The following is a 13,154-nucleotide window of genomic DNA, read 5'->3' as shown; positions in this document are numbered from 1 at the left end:
ATTATTACTTGAGCATTTGGAAGGCAGCAGTCTAGTGGGAGTCCAGAAACAACTATTTTCAAAGACCAGAAAGCAACGGGTCAACAAAAGTCCCCCCCTCTTGACCAACTTAATCCAGGATTTCCCATTCAAACGTACAGCACATACAGTCAGAAAGCTATGAATGCTGGCAGAGAGCGATGATAAAGGCATTTCCATTTGAATAAGCGTCTGGTCTTTAGGTAGAAATGTCCTGAATGCGTTTGAAGTCTCTCGCTCTCCTTGGCTGTCATTTATGGGAGAAAGGCCTCTCAGAGACTAATCCAGTTTACTTTGTGCCTGTCTGAGGAGGAGAGAATCTGGCGTGACACCAAATGCTGCTCAATAGATGCTTTTCCAAACAAAGACAAAAAAATGGCTGCCCCTCCTCTGCTCTCCTCCTCCTAACTCTTCGTTTCCTGCTTGACAAGCACATTGTCTTACATATATTTGTCAAGAGCACGGTGTGTATCTGACCCTATTGCCATGGTTTCAGCCCGTGTATGAGGCAGGACATGTGTTTAGTGTATATATTATGGAATGCTGAGAAAGGAGAGGGCGGCCTGCAGTGGTGGTTCCCTTTGGTGCCACATTCAAGTGCGTGAGACTGTGTGAATTTTTAACAGACAGTTGTCTGCTTCTGTTCTCTGGGAGAGCAGGAGGCCATCTGAAAGGTTGGATGGAGCTGTAATTGGATGGCAGGTGCTGTGAGCGCACAGGGAACGCTAACACATGCTCAAACCACCTGTGTATGGTTCTGTTATATGTAAAGGCTGCATTCATCAAGTTCATCAAATATCTAGATATACTTTCTTTAGCATAGGCGAAAGATTTCTCTTGATGATTTGTTATGAACCACACAAGTTGTAAATTGTAGAAGCAGATGATAGAGAACCGAGGTCTTTACTAAGAAAACAGTTCAATAAACACCTTAAAGTTGTAAAAATGTGTGTTGTTGTAAGTTGTAAGCAATTTGTAAAAGTATTGGGCTCCCCCTCTCACACACTCACCGCAAGCACACATACACTAAGCTCAAAAAATACTCAACAATGTGAATATTTGGATGCAGATTGGAAATGTGTGTACCGTAAAAACACCAGCTTTAAGTAATCCAAATGAAGCTTGAAATTTGTTAGAAATGAAATTTAATGAATTGTTTGTAATATACAAAATAGTTATTGGTTTGCAATGCATCTGTATTATTTCACAACCCAATAGACTTGTGCAGATGCATGAGTGTGAGAAGTACATGATCTTTATATTCTCATGCTGTGCCATCATAAGCACACGCAGAGTTCATGTAGATGTGACAGTTTTTATGACATCACCTCTTAGAATTGTATTACTTTAATGACGGCAGCCTTTTGCCCCTCCTCCTGCCAGCAGTCCAATGAATGGGGTCAATTCCAAGTTGAAAATACTTATTTCCATGAGTTTGTTTTAGGTTGAAGCTGACAGCAGCCAAACGGACTCGGAGAGAAAAGCAGTTAAATTAAAAACACCAGGTTACATGGCAAAGATTTAAAGAACATATTCCTCTGTTGAGCTTTTCAGTGTTGGCAAATTAAAGATGAATTGGCACACACAGCTTCCAGCTCTAGCTTTAATAGTAACAACTCAGCATTTTGTTGAGTTGAATCTTTGCTCAATCTGCAGTTTGTTCTGCTCTGAAGCAATTCAATGTGTAAAACCTGAGCAGACAAATGAGGAATGATGCCGTCTTTGTGATGCAAATCACTTCTGGGCTCTGAAGGCTTACTGGGATGTATGCCTGGTACACAAGGAAACACTTTGGAGCACGCTCACTCTTATTTAAACACCACACACCCAATATTGCAGACTTCTATCTACTGTAATTTCCCCTGCTGGCTTCTCAGGACCTCTTGATGAACACACAAATAAGCAGAGCAGTGCTGTGGAATGAGGCCAGAGCTGAGGCAGGCCGGGGATGAGATCCACAGTGCACTAAGACGAAGCTGAGGTTGTGACCTCAACAGACTGGACAGCTGGTATTAATGTGTCTTGCTCACTGCTCCCAGTGTGGGCAGAATTCACGCTCTAGCAGGTGGGAGGCACTTTCTCTGTTTAAATTGTTAAAGCCAAAATAGTTGACAGGGGTTTGTGCTCCAACAGCCAACATAATCCTGTGCAGAACAGAGAAACTGGACAGGTGTTTCATTCCAAAGCACTCACCAAACATAGCGTTGCTATGTTACACTTACTCAGACGGTTGTCATGGTGAGATATTAACAACAGCCAATGAGGACTCTGTTGGTAAAGCTGAGGATGCTTCCCTAACCTCTACAAATCGAATTTGATAATCATACTTGGCACTGAAGACTGGCACTGGATGTACTAAGTATAGCAGAATGCCAAAATGTATTCTGTCTGCACTTCAAACTGAGATGGTAAAATTAAATACCGAATAGCAACAACATTAACAACAATAACATTATGAGACTAAAAGTTTAAAACATTATTTAATGTTTTTAGCGTAAAACCAGGGCCAATCTTGCTTATAATGTAGTTATAATTACATATGATCTGAATACAACTTTGAGTTGACTGAAGGCCAGTTTAGTCCTCTGACCTCCTCTGCATTCTTATACATCTCAACCACCAAACCACAACCCCTCCATACAAGACACTGTGACTCTTTACTATGTTATCGTGTCATGTTCACGACTTGGTAATAAGTTGTTTTCTGCTGATTCTACAAACAGCTCATAGACAGCAGCAGGACAGTCTCCAGAAGACATGTTCTGGTGGAATCTAGCAGCTAACTTCAACAGCTACAGTCCAGCCCCTTTATCCTGGCTACCAAACAAACTTCTTATTATTTCTCTTTTATGAAAAGAGGTTTTACTTCTCAGCTTCCCCAAATTTGGTAATTTTCCTTGCCTTCACTCGTCACCTCTCCATCTCTTTGAAATGCCTTTGTTTTTTCATCCTTTACACGGTTCCTTGCTTCTTCTAATGTTACTAGTCATTTATTCTATCCATCTACAAACCACAGCAGGATTGTTTTCAGAGCATTAGTGCCAGTTCTCACTGTCGGTACAGAAAGCCCAGCAGAGAGCGTTGATATGATCTAGAACAACTTAGCAGCCTTTGTGCCAGCAAGGGAGGATGAAAGTGCCCGCTGCCATGTAAGCTAGACTCTAGTTATCCACAAGCACAAATCTGCAGTAATGCCAGTACACCAGAAAAACACAAACACAACTAGTTGACATATGAAGGTATATGTGTGTTGACATAAAGCATGGGTTTATTAGACATAACAGACATAACAAGGTTTTTACAAAATACTAATTAAAGCATCAGCTGATCTTCCTTGATCAATTTTTCAAAAACACAGTTCAGTAATATATTAAATATTTTTTTATTGCGTGGCCAAAAAATGGGGACAGAAAAACATAGATTGAACATAAGTTTGTCTCAGGTTTATGAGTTTTGTTTCTTTTCCTGGAGCGGTCCCTAGTTTGTGGAAACATTGGTTCCTTCACAGATATGAATCATAGTCATGCAAACGTCCATCAACGCGAACATTATAAGCATGTACTGTACACTATATTGACATCTTTTACATCTCCTGCCAATTTGTATTTGACATGAGGTTGAAAACAGTCTCAGCACAAGGTCTATTTACTAAATGATCTGGAGCTTTTGATTCTATCACACAATCTTCCTTGGCAGACAAAATACACCGATGGAGTCCGTTTACAGTGGCAACATGAAAGCAAAAGTTGAATAAATTCCTGAACTTTTTCTCTTATAATTTTGGTTTGGGAAAGCAAAAATGTGTCAGTTGTTGTCTTCTTTCACATTAAAGGCCTATTTATATAGTTTAGTCAGATTTCTTTGAGTTGATGGTTCAACCCAACTATTACAACATGTAAAAATATATTTTTTCCAGCTCTGTTGCAGTCCTTAACTGACACGAATGCACAAATGTAACTGACATGTGAGACCCGTGTGTACACATATAAACACAACAATGTTATTTGTATGGAAGACATTTCGCTGTTCCCTAAAAAGTCTACTGGGTTCCTTCCAGTTTGGCTTAAACAGAAGTTCATAGTCCATAAACCTCCTCTCCTCTTCATTCACCTCTGTCTCTGTTGTTGGTCTCCCATATATTTATTTTTAAGAGTTGTGAGGTGTTGACACTGACTGATGACAAAATGAAATGTAAAAACAAACAAAAAAACAAACACAAGCCCTAAAAAAAACACATGAATTACATCACCAGATGCATTGTCAGAGATTGGATATGATTTGGATCTAGGACCACATACAAAAGAGCTCAAGATCTGATATAAAATAAATTCAATTTTGTTTATTCACACAGACATCTGACCTGTGCCTGTGACTTAAGAATGTAAAGTGAACGTAGCTTTACAGATGTTTAAATTCAAGGTATACATGGAAGGTTATGACTGAACAATAGTTGTAAGAGTGCGAGGCCTAAAATAGGTGAAGCTTCATATTTTCTCAGCACAAAAAGCAGCTTTACATGAACAAGTAAAAACATTCTTGCATATTTCTTTTAATACACAGCTGGAAATCAGACCAAAGAATAAGCCTGGATGTTGTTGTATCTTCTAGCCATTACTTCCCATTACCCAAGTAAGCAGTGCTTCTCATGGGATGTGTCATGATGGGCTCCTCTTTGATTAACTGCCATAAAAACAGAGACATAATAGAATATGATATCAGTAAAATGGTCAGCCATTTATCAGAAAATGTTTTGAATGGGGTCCATGTATATTTAGACTGTAGAATAATCTGACAAATCTGGTTCCATTACGGCTAAGAGGTCCTGAACTTTCAAACAAGCCTTCTGCAATAAATATAAAGACTCCTGACTCTTAATCATGCTACACTTTGGTGTAAACCTTCCCATTTTAATTGTACAGCTCATCTCAATCACATCATCTACTACAATAAATATTTTTATGTTCCGCATTGACTCGACTTTCATTTTGAGCTGCTACTCAAACTTTTTGGCCACTCAGCTTTTTAGTGAAGAGCCATTAACTTGTATTATGATTCCCCTTCCCCCAGTATCGCCAATTTATGACCTGTCTGTGAAAACATGACGGGACTTTCTCTCTCCTCCTCTTTCTTCTTTGTATCTAGACAGAGGGATAACAAGAAGAGAGCGTTGCCCTCCCATTAAAGTCTCAGTAAGATGGTTCCCAGATGGAAGAGTTATAAATTCTCACGCTAAATGTGACGCGACAGATCAAAATCCACATGTCACTTTCCTCTGGCACAGGTTGGTTGTAGGTTGAGTCTTAATGTCTGTTCTCTGTAACCTGAGGAGGTAAAACTACAGGAGGTGTTTCAGCAGTCATTGTTGCAGATGGAGATGACACAAATTTGATGTTACAATTTTATTGTACCATTAACAAAAACTGATAATTCTCATTTAATGCAAACATGAACATGACCGTTTGTCACTCTTTAAAATATGTCATAGTCTAACCAATAGTTCCTATTTATTGTGTTAGAGTTTTTTACATTCATCTTTAAGCTGACAAATTATTCAGAATTTTCCACGTTAATAACACAGATAAGACCATATGTGTGTGTTACAGTATAAATCTAGCAGTGCTTTCAACAGAAATAGCATGATGTTCAGCATGTAGAGTCGCCTGTCCAGTGCATCTCAGTTCCATAGGGTACAATTTTAGCAAGGAAACAAAGAGCTAATGTGTCCATTTATTTATGGTTAAACATCTCAAATGGACATGAGCAAACTCTAATGAGCTGTTTATATTACAGTATCAACTTTTGGTGAGGTTTTAAAGTAAAAGCCAATTATAGCTTTTCTTACTTTCAGCAAATTCTATAAAAGGCCAAAATAAACATGCGTTATTCCCCCGCTGCCCCCAGCCCTTCCATTAAAAACCGTAAGTGTTTTACAGCTCAGCCACCCATAATGAATTTTTCTTTCGAAATCAATAAGAGTAAAGACTAGGATTACTCTTGGGAGATGAGCAGACATTTAATCCTTATAGTTATGGACTGTTTATATCGATCTGTGCTGCTTTTAAGGACCCATTCCTCTTGTGTATGAAAAAATAATTTATGGATAAATCCAAGGATGTGAGCAGAGAAGGCTCACACAGAGGAACGCACAAATACTTACACTCAAACACATCCATTACATCCTCTTCTCACCTCTCCCTGCACCTAACACCCATCTTGAAAGATACCGAAGGACTGGTCACGGTGTAACTGAGTTCTGTTTGAAGTGTGTATAGGGGGTTGTCCGGCTGGGTCATTGACCACTGACACACACACACAGACACACACTGACCTTTGGTGCCAGGCCCGGAGCTGACGACCTTTACAAATAGAAGAGCAGATGGTTGAGACATGGCTTCAATGAAAATGGAGAAAGAAAAGAAAAACAGTGCAAGGGACCGAAGAAAATCTCAGGAGGATGGCAGGGATTAAGGAAAGAAGATGGGAAGGTGTCGGTGCATGTGAGTGTGTGTGTTTGTGTCTGTATTTGAAGGTAGGAATGTGTGCAGGTTTGTCCCTGTGTGTATATATTCAATGTGTCTGATTTTACATGTGTCTGTGTGCCTCTGTAGTCTGTTGTCAGTAACATTGTCTGGATGAATCGGGTTGTTCAGTAGCTGTCTAGAAAAAGCTTTACAAATTAAACCTAATTACATGGTGTTTATGCAAGCTACAAACACACGCGCGCACACACACACACACACACACACACACACACACACACACACACTGAACCAGACACTTTTGTTTTTGTCACCAGACTCATTACAGAGGAATACTGTGCATGGTCTCTATAGTTAGTGTTATTTAACAGATTCAAGGCCTAAGACTTTACTGATGGTACACACAGATATTGATTATCTGGACCTAGAGCTCCAACAGAACATGTGTTAGGAATGATGAGGTTGTGAATAAATTATATTTAAAACGCAAGCAGTTTCTTTGTTAAAGACAAGAAAAGGAAATTATGGGGAAAAGAGAGGTATTTCCAAATCCTCTGAGTCATTTCTCCAGTAATGTTTCATGTCAAAAAGGACACAAAGGCTCTTCCCCTGCCCCATCCTTCTTATACTCAGCATTTTCCATAAACAGATCCTCTAACCAATTTTCCATTAGATTTGTCAAGTCCCAGAGTGCAGAGCTGCACTTCTGATGATAAAATGTGCCTGAAATAGTGACAAGAGCTGACCTTGTTACGGAGTAGCATTGGTAATACTCAGGGGCATTTGTTTCCCAGATAAAAAACATCATTAGAATGCTAATGCCTTAATATTTAAACCACTTTCTGTGTTGGATAGAGGTGAGAGGATCTGCTTAGAATGAAGATGCAAAAGTGATAAAAGACCTAAGTCCCTGGTAAAGACCTAATTACTGTTTGCACGTGTACCAATGACTGAAATAAGACATGTTGCCCAAACCAGTAGATCTGTTACAGACACAGAGGTCCAATGGGTAAACAGGAACTTACAAAGTATTGGCCCAACGCTGTATAAAAGCACAATTATTCCTAAATTATTTTCAGTCAAATGTGCATCTTTCAGAACTGTTGATTAGATAATTACGTTTATATTAACAACACAAGTCCAAACCCTCCTCAGGATGATTCCAACATGCTATCAAAATATTAATTGATCCATTACTCTGTTAATTTATGACCAAAGGTTCACATATCAATACCATTTACGCATAACATGTCAGCACTGAGTCAGTTAGCATGCAGCATCACAGAGGCTGCTATAGCACAGCTATAGAATCAAAGACTCATTTAAATCTACTACTTTTAGATTTAGGGTAACACTTATTATCCAAACATATATTTGTTATGCCACTGTGCACATGGTTTGTAAGGCTGTGGTGTTTCCTCACCGTTTACGTTGGTTTTCACACCATTGAAGTTGCCACTTCCTTAGAATTACCGAAGCTGGAGAAGGAAAGGAAAGAGAACAGAGGTGAGGAGAGGAGAGGACAGCAGACACCTAGGTTTGTTTTCAAATCTTTGACTAAATCCACACTTACTGTGTGGCACCAGCCATCTGTTGACAGCTCATGTCACTGATGTGGAGGCTGAGGTTACAGGGGTGAGAGGAGAGAGAGGGGTGAACGGCTGGCGTGCATCTGTGCTAACTAAGATCCATGCATGTAATAGTGTGCGTGCATGTTATGCGTGTTTAATGTTGTGGGGTTGACAAGCAGATGCTTGTCACTCATACAAGGATTCCTCCTCATCCATTGCTAATTCCATCCATCACTATGGAAAATGAAAAAACAAATATATCCAATTGAAAGCATTTTGGCAGAGATAGGACAGAGCGGAGGTTCAACAGGAAGATTTACAGAAATTCAAAAATTCAGTTTGCTCCATCTGGCCTCAAAAATAAACACAGCAGAAAACACTTAACATGTTTTAACATCTGCTTGTCAACATGCCGGCCGTGTGTGGACTTCCTCTGCCATCTGAAACCATTCTCAAATTATTTGCTGTCCAGATGGAGAGTGAAAACTTGTCTGTGTGCATATAAGTATATGTGTGTGTGTGTGTGTGTGTGTGGGTGTGTGTGTGTGTATATGCATTGAAAAATGTCTGTCTACGTGCTGCTGCATGTGTGCATAGGTTGTGTGAGAGGAGGAGATTCTGGGCGACGTTATCACCACTCAGCTCTCTTCACAATCAGGAGGCATTTCACCGCGTGGGACAATCTCGGCAGGGTTCAGGAGGTCACCACATCAACCGTGCAGCAGCAAACAAAAGAAGATGCACGTTGGAGGTTGACATAGGAGTCGGTAGGCACTAAAGACACCACTTACACAAATGCTCACTGAAAGGAAAAAAGAAAATAGCTGTAGGGATTATACGGTCCAGCTGAAAGTGTGTTTGCATTGCGGGCGTAAAAAAAAACTTGTTGTTTTAGGAATCCCTATGTGCAAACCCTTTATTTTTATTTACACCAATGGGTAAGAATCTGACTGTGTTCTTAGAGTCACAAAAATATTTTTCCATTGCATCCAGTTACAACTACTTTTCAAAAATAGATAAAAAAGTTTCCACTGTTTAGGTGCTTTAGCTCCCATTTTAGATTCACAGCATACACAGTGACCAGTGACTGACATTAGTTAATTTCCCATGTGACTACTGGCTCTTCCTGGAAAATGTAACAGCAGTTTGCAACCCAGTGTCCTAAAAAGACTTTTGATTAACAACCAATTTATTTACCAATTGCATTTGGTGGGGAGTGTGATTTCTTCCTGGAAATTATTACATTTTTCTACAATAAATGAAGTATTGCAAAGAACTGCAGAGTGTAGAAATATCCAATGTCGAGAGTGTGTGCTACTTGGATCCACTTAGATCAGCCTGCAGCAGAGCTGAGCAGCTGGCTACAGATGTCTGGTGACTTTGCTTCTGCCTCTCCCTACACACACTTCAAACACACTTCTGCAATCCCCCAGATTTTTAATTTTAATTTCAGATGCTCTTTAACAATGCTTCCTTTTTATAGGCAGAATATTGTAGGTTTAATTCATTTGTTTTCTGTTGCAAATCCGTAATAATTAAATTGCACTTCTGAAGGCGTTTGGGGTTTGCTGATGTCACCTCTCCAGTGAGAAGATTCCATAGGTAACACTGTTTCTTCCAGTGTCACTGAAGCCATAAAAGGTGTAAAAGTGAGTTTTTTCTATGTCATGTTAGTATACTAAAAACACTTAATATTTTAATATTCTGGCATGCTGGAATAGACAGTGGCCTTTGTGTCATATGCATTGATGAAGTGTCCTCTGAGAAAGACTCTGCATCCTTCCAGTCCCTGAGTTGCTCATACTCAGCTCCCCCTGTGGTCTGACCTCCCTGAGCAGGAGCAAGTAAAAAAAGGATTTGCCTTCAGAGATCAATAAAGTAACATCTTGTTGATGACCTCAGGAAAACTCGTGAAATCAGCACATGGAAAGGACGGAATGAGTCTTTTATTTTATACATTCAACTGGTTCTTTAAAAAAAAAAACACACATTAGGATGTGTAAGAGCCAAGTCAGAGTGCACCAGACAGCAACTGTAACAAAATCTTCCTGTGACCTCCTGTGTGATTGTGTAGGCCTGAGAAATGCTTAAAGGAAGAGAAAGAAGTGAAGAGGAATACAAAGGATTGTTTTGTTAGGATGAAGTGTATTAGAGCATGTAGAGGAAGAAGTGGGAGAATGGAGGGATGGAGATCACATTACTGGTACGCTTTAGCATTTCCAAATTTACTATCAAGCGGATACGCAAATTATTTAATTAGTTCATTCATTTAAAAAAAGTACCTCTGCCATACTGCAGATATTTTGAAACAAAAACTTAACTAAAAAAATCTGATTGTGGATTTTTGTCGTTACAGAGCTGTGGACTGAATGTGTGTTCTGTTGTTGGTCTCAGCAGTAGCATCATAGTCCATCGATCAACCTGTGCTTACAGCTCTCCCCCATTGAATTAAAGTCAGCCTCAGCTCTGAATCTATGCAGATGTTCACTGTGATAAATGTACTTCCACAAACACATCGTGGCCTCATATCAGACCTTACAGTGCAGTATTTACACACACGCACATGCACTGACACGGAGGTAAGTGATGGAAAAAGTTGTCAGATGCTTTGCTAATGCAAGTATTATTACATTTTGCATTCGTACAATGTGCTCTATTAAATGTCATTTTTAGCACTTTACTGATGTAAAATTAAAAGAAACCACAATAACATGTGTGGCTGGCTTAGTTCCATACTCTGCTTGTGTATGAAAACCAAACACACAGACAATTAATGCACATAAATAAGAGTTAGAAGTACAATCTGTAAACAGAAACAATATCCTAGACATTAAAATTAGGTCATTACAATCAGTCAGTTACAATCTCGGTCAGTTACAATCATAATTGAAAAAGTATTTAGTAACTAAAGTAAATTAAGTGAAGAGGACAACATTTCTCAAAATGTTCCTTGTGGTGCTTTTATACCTAAAAATGCAAATACAACAGGTAAATACAAACATTATCCTTCAGTGAGCTCTTTACTGTACATAAAAGCACCAACTAACTCATTCAACGTTTTCTATCCACATCAGTCAAGTTGAACAGGTTAGTGAACCAGACAGCAGTCCTGTCACCCAGGTGGAGAGCTGAACAGATCCATCCACAACAGGAGTAGCCCAGACTGAGTTATGGAAGGAGATGGAGCTCGGCTGGGCGCCAGGACTCGCTTTACTGTTTATTTACACTCCTGTTTAACGAGCTTTATGATTCATAAGCTAGTGCTAACAGCCTTTATGGGACCAAATATTTATGTAAGTTAGACCTGTGGTGGCTATAGTGAGGAAGGTGACACACACACACACACACACACACACACACACACACACAGAGTAATCTGTGATTTTCACTCTGCCCAGGAGCTATTTCTCATTATGAACACGTGGCCCCAAAACACCTCAGAGCAGACAACTGAGATTAGGTACTGATGGATTGCTGAAAAGCTGTGTGTGTGTGTGTGTGTGTGTGTGTGTGTGTGTGTGTGTGTGTGTGTGTGTTTGTGTGTGTGTGTGTGTGCTGTTAGAAGACAGTGAGGGTAGGAGCCTAAAAGGTCAAACTTTCAATTTAAATAAGGGGGAAAAGAAAGAAAAATGGGGAAACATTTGCAGTAGTGAAGGCATAAGAAGGATGAACAATTCTACAGGAGCTAGCTGGGACTAAACTGAGACCACGATCAAACAAGGGAAGGAAAGAGAGACTGACATTGCTGCTGTCTTCACTGGTGACTGTGTATGATTAGCTCAGGAAGTCCTGGTGCTCTGGTTCCCATTACTAGCCAGTTTATTCTTCTGGACCTGTCTGGTGATCGGGAAGATGATGTAAAGTAGGCAATGGTGGATTTAGTGATTTGGGAGCCTCAGGCAAAGCTGTGGCCCTTTCACCCTTACTCTAATTAATAATTGCAACTTAGAATTAAAGTGACCTTTATTGAATGTGAAAACATAAAAAAAGAGTTGACAATTTCGAAGGGTTCTTGATGATGAACCAAAGCACTGTAACAAGTTTCAGCTCAGTGTTTAACTGTCTGATCACGATTTGATTCTTCTGTTTCACTCTTATTTTCATTGAAAATCCAAGATAAACTAACTACTCCGTAACAAGCAACAGAGAAGGAGCTGCATTAAAGCAGATTAAAGCAAATACTTTAGTGAAATTAGCTACCAACTCTGTTTCATCCCCATTTTTATGTATTAGTTATTAAGCAGTAAATTGGAAAACTACACATCACCTTCTCTGATTAAGTAACAGAGCAAACCTTGCTTATAATTCTTTGGAAGCAAGTGTTTCTGCACTCTTGTGAGTCATGGCCATACACATCATTTCAAAAATACAGAGTTTCAAAAACTGAGCTTGTGCAAAAAACAATAAATTACCCTGAGGTACATGTCCAGTAATTAATAAGAACCAGGTTAAATGTTGCAGGGAATAATTCAACCATAACCTGCTTCCTCTCTCCCTGTTTTCACTGCCAGGGTCTTTCCATGTGAGTTCTCTTTCTGTTAGTCTTTATCTCGTCTTTTTGTTTGAGTTTGCATCATTTGGATTGAATTATCCAAATGTATACAATAACATTATATATAATAATACATCAATACATTAGCCTTATACAATAGGTTAGAACACTATGGTTATGTTTGTTTAATTGAGTTTGTTGGTTCCACTGTAATAACTTTGAGTTTGACAAACGTGAGTTTCTGTTTGTGCTGAACAGCACAGGGACATAATGTTAATCCTCTTCTGGGCACAGTAGATGGTACCTGCTCTTCGTCTCTCATCTCCATCACCTTCTCTCTTTCTCTCAGTCTCCTCATCTTTACCCACATCTCTTCCCTTCTCAAAGCTCACATTTGATGATGCAGTCTTATCATTTTCATCTGCAGCCCTAGTAAACAGAGGGCCTGTTTCATGGGCCTATGAAAATGTTACCTCAACCTGGACGATTATACAATGAAAATATACGGTTTAACATGTGTTTCAACTTTTTTATTTATGTATTAAAAGAGCTTTTCCACTTAAATTGTAATTTTACTCTGACTTTAGATAGATG

The sequence above is a fragment of the Channa argus genome, chromosome 3, assembly GCF_033026475.1.
Source record: "Channa argus isolate prfri chromosome 3, Channa argus male v1.0, whole genome shotgun sequence".
Classification (NCBI taxonomy): domain Eukaryota; kingdom Metazoa; phylum Chordata; class Actinopteri; order Anabantiformes; family Channidae; genus Channa; species Channa argus.
The sequence above is the reverse complement of the archived record's forward strand: the minus strand, read 5'-3'. Positions refer to the sequence as shown.